The sequence below is a fragment of the Drosophila melanogaster genome, chromosome 2L (assembly GCF_000001215.4).
Source record: "Drosophila melanogaster chromosome 2L".
Classification (NCBI taxonomy): Eukaryota; Metazoa; Arthropoda; class Insecta; order Diptera; family Drosophilidae; genus Drosophila; species Drosophila melanogaster.
This window is the reverse complement of record NT_033779.5, coordinates 15,341,787-15,346,925: the sequence shown is the minus strand read 5'-3', so window position 1 is coordinate 15,346,925 and position 5,139 is coordinate 15,341,787.

Here is a 5,139-nt window from a genome sequence, read left to right as displayed (position 1 = left end):
GATTTAACAAAATTTATGCAAATAAAACTAGAATAAATAAGCAAAAATTGGCAGACAAATGCATATATTTTAATAAGATTTCCTTATTATATTTGAAACCTTACACATCGATACCAGATCACACGTAAAGCTATGCAATTTTGCACTCTTCAGCTGTGCATTTTTCTCAGTGCACCTTGAAGTGGGTGGATCGCGAGGGGCAATGATGCAAATTTGCTTCAACATATTGGCATTGGCATTGGCGTCGCTGAGTTGCCTTCAAGTGCATCAAACAAAGCGTTGCCCACTCGACTACCATGCCCTTTTAGGAGCAGGAAGGCGGGCGTAGGCTAGGCAGGATCGCCTGCTCCTCCTGATGAAATATTATTCATGGCTTTGGCTGGCAACTTGTTCGGGGAGTACCGCAAAAATCTGCATATGAAAAATTATTATTGTAATCCATTTGAGAGGAAAGGCGGGCGCTGCCACGAAATTATGCAGCATTTTGTTTTTACTGCCTGCGCCGTCCAGAAGAAAGGCGTCAGGAGATTTATGCCTCAAGTTTTTTGAGGATTTTCGCCTCGATTCTTTGGCCAGCTAAATTTGTAGAACATTGCGCTTGGTGTTTCCCATAACTCAGCATTGCCCAGGCACTTCCTCCGGCGGCCTCTCGGTGTTGAAATCATTTGTAGTGCAAATTTCGTACCTTGATATATGTGGCAAGTGTGAAAATATATTTGATCAAATAGCTCACAGAGAGAGAGAGGCGAGATTTATCGTTTGGAAAGGCTCTAGATTGGCAGTGGGTGGATATTACGGAAAAGAGTGCACACAAAAATCACAAAAAAAAGGAATTTATGGAAATGAGGAAACAGCTCTAATTGAAACGGCCACTCACCCACTTTCATTCGCAAAACCAAACACACTTAGCCCCGAAAATCAAACTCTTTTAGCCCACTGTCATAACGCAATAAATCACCGAGCCATCAGCAGGCTAACACCTACCCAACCCAAAAATCGTGGTTATATAACACACATCAACAGACCTCAGGTGAAATTTTGAACGGACCGCAGACAACATCAGACCCGCATCCTCAATGCGGCTAATCCGGCGCCCCAAACCGCAAAAAAAAAAAAAATAGCTATAGTAAAAAGATGTCGCGGGATCGGGGGAGTATGCCACTCAGTTGAGGGTCTTCATCAGAGACACAATCGTTGAAACGCTGAAACTCCGCAACTCCACAAGTTGTGGCTAATGATGCGACACATTTGCTAATTTCTATTGAAGCCCACTTGCTGGCTTTGGGCCAGGTCAACCGCGAAAACAGGTCTTGATGGTGCACTTGAAAAAAATACCATACAGTAATGTAACCCACATATGGTGTAAGAAACTCATGGGTTCAGTAGAATTATTTTTTAAACAACTAAAGACTCACTTCACCTTGCTTTTCCTTTTTCTGCTTAATATGGATTCTTTCCTCAACTTAATTATAATTAGTCAACATGAATTTCTCTGCGTGTAATGAGAGTTAGAGAGGGCTTAGATGTATTAAGCGGCCAGGAGGCGGAAGGTGGTTTCAGTAATAGGCACCGCCACCCGAAGCTTTCTATTGTGCGGAATGAAATTAAACCGTGTTGGCATTAGCTCTCTACGAATTGTTAATTATTTCTGGACTTCTCGTCTGGGAAAGTGTGCAAAATTTTAGCCCGATCTGTCCATCAGTCACTCATTCAGTCAGTCAATCAGTCAAATGCTCCGTCATTGCTTCCCAATCAATTTGTGGATCATATTCCGATTGCCTGGCGTTTCTGTTTCTGATGTCTGGGTGTCTCCATTGCGGCTGAATTTATGATTTGCATAAAAAATCGTTTGCCAATTCTTTCCCTACTTTTACCTTTTGTCTGCCCGTTTTCTTTTTTTCTTGACTAGCCCCACTCTCTTGTCTCCTTTGTTTGCCTGACATTTGAACTTTTCACTTACAATTCTCCATGCGCCAATGGCAAAATATCTTTTAAGGAAATAACGCTGCAAAGAAACACAAAAATGGACATTTCGCCGGCATATCCATTTCCTTAAAAGTTTTAAGGAGTGAAAATCGAAATCACGCGTGTGCCTAGATTTCAATTACATAGGTTTGGCAAAGAAAGTGCTATTCGAAAAACAAATAAACAACACAACTTTTATTGAAAGTCCTTTTAAGAAAGTGCACTACAATTATAAATTTCTCAAAATTTGATGGTCATATCAACAACATTTTAATCACACTTATTAATCTCAGTTAAAACTAATAACTAATCTGTATTCTTTCTTAAGAACAATTGTACTTGAAATAATCGAATTTTGATACTTGTACCAATCTTTTTACAGTGATTTGGCATCTTTGAATATAGTAATATTTGATTAGTATTTTATTCAACTACCCAATGGACTAAGATATAAATAAAAACGATTATAGAAAATCAGGAAAAATAGCCCGCTAACTAGATGGTGATAAAGAGCATACTGATAAAAGGGCCACCGGTGGGTCTGGGCTTCCTCGGCGGTAACTTGAACCCAAAACCCCATCGCATTTGCCTTGGGCTAAGCTCCCGAGTTTCAGTCTCGATCTCTTGGCAGCTCCAGGTAATCGGATAGGCGAAAGTCGCTATGCCACTCGGCTGCCCCCTGCGACCGCCTCATCTCACTATTAGTTTGTTATTGTTATAATTTCTTTATTGTCATTATTGCGGAGAAGCCAATGGCTGGCAATATGCCAGATCCAAACACCGGTGCGATCCACATTCGTAATTACCAATGTGTTGATGCGGCCAAAGCCAAAGCCAACCGCAAATCCACTTGGAGTCAGTGGGCCACTTGGTGGCAGTCGAAGACTCTTCCCCGACCACTTGAAATTTATGCGGCTGTTAGCTACCAGATAACGCTTTTGATTATGACAACTGGCATGGAAATTATGGAAGCTGCCTCCCAAGCCGTCGTCTCCGAATCACCGCTGCTGCAGTTCAGCTTCTTTTTCAAAAGCCGGAGCAGCTGTCGGCCTAGCGGGGGTGCTGCCCCCTCCGGGCCCCTTCACTTGGCCAGGTTGAACCCAAGCTCTAGGCATCCTCTGCACCTGAAAAAATTATTCAGTATCCTAGAATACGCTGTATAAATGGTATATGCAAGCTAGAAGTAATCAAAACAGTTAGGCTTGTTAAAAACATCCCCTTAAATGCATTTTTTAAGTTTTAAAATCTAAAATTCCAGGCAAATGTAGTGGAAAAACACGAATTAATTTGTTGTGTCATAAAATAGTTTTTATATATATAAATACAAACACATTAAATAGCTTTAATTTATGTATACACTTAAAAGGCAGTTAGGAAACTGACTTCCAATAGACTTACCAAATTTTGTAGATATTATGCAGCATCTGTATCTTTCGCTCAGTGTACCCATCGAGCCATCACACTCGGCAGCTGCTGCTGCATCTTTCGAAATCAGTTTTGTTTTTGTTGCTGATGTGCCACTGTGGCCCACTCAGCGGAATATCTTGAATTTGGCTCGAGCTCACTTTTCATGTTGATGGAGTGGAAGTCTTTTGGCTTTTAGAATTCTCCCCCACCGACCGCTGTTCGTTTGTACGTGAAAGAGGGGGGTACTGTGTGTGCTACAAAATGCATAAACAATCGAAACCAATTTCAAGCCCGGCTTTTTAGAGAAATGAAAAGAAAAATATATATGAATTGTTTGAAATCTCTAGCCCCCGGTTTTTGTTTATTGTTCTGAATTTAAATGAACTCAAAGCTAATGTAAATATGGGAGCTCTGTTTGCCAAAAGCAACTGTGTGTCGAAATCTAAGCATATGGGGCATTTCATAAAAAAACAATTGAATACAACCCATAATTAATAAGTGATTCGATATGTAACTTATATTCATTACACTATATTTCAAATAATTTTTAGATGTTTGAGTTGTGAGTTAGAATCATCGGTCTGATTAGATACTCAACATCATCCAACATTTTTCAATTAAGTATAATTATTTGTCATCTATAAACTATTGATTTATCTCACAACATTTTTGTCCCACTGTTTACCGAAATACCAGACATATTTTCAAAGCATTTGAATACCTGTGGGCCAAAAGCATCGCAACCTCGACCCCGGCCGGTAAATGAGTAAAAAATTGAAGAAAATACAAAAAAAAAAACCTGAGACAATTAAGCTTAAGGAGCATTTCATTTCATTCCATTCGATTTCGATGCGAAGAAAGTTCAGAAAAGCTAGCCGCCAAAGAGAAACCTCTGGCCCAGGGCTGATCTACAACCGATGGATGGCTGGAGGTTTGAGGATGGGACGCCAGGTGAGTGGGCCGCTGGGTGGTGGACCAGTCTTGATCTTGCGGTTTTCGAAGGCACTTAGAGCAATGGACCTTGAAGACCACAAAACGTAGTACCGCAACAGGGACAACAACCACAAGCAGCTATCATGAATCATAGGAAAGCATTTGAATTGCAAAAGACTGCCCAGATATATACATATGAAAATAGTCCGCAATTGTTTCTACATATATTGCGGCATAAGTGCAGAGAAAGAAATTAATAGCAATATAATATAAATTGAGTACCTCTGCCATTAGTTTCTCCCATTTAAAGATGGTACTAATCAATTGCGAGTATGATTTAAATATATGTAATAAAATATTACTAAGCTCGTTTAAACTAAGACTAACATTTTAAAATCAACTTTGAAAATTGCATGTTTAAAGAGTTCTAAAATAAAACTGAAAGTTTCCAACACTATTCGCAGTGTATGAAAATAGCAAACGAATTTTAATGCTCTTTTTTCTGAATTTTTTAGCCTGCTGCTCTGTGTCTTTTTGACATTTACGGATCATAACAATTTGAATTTAACATACGCAAAATGAGACCATTTTTGGTAGCAATGCCCCAGGGCATCAATTTGGACATGTGCCGAGTCGATTGTTAGGAAATATATTTTAAGTGGCCGCCAGCGGCAGAGAACCGAATGTGTCAAGAGGGGCAGAAATGTGGGACCCAAGAAGTATCTACATGTGTACATTCATCATAATATTCCGAGAGGCTGAAACTTCTCACAGCTGAAATTCACACGTATGTATGTATGCATGTAGCTCCCTTCTGTTTCAAGGTGTGTTCTA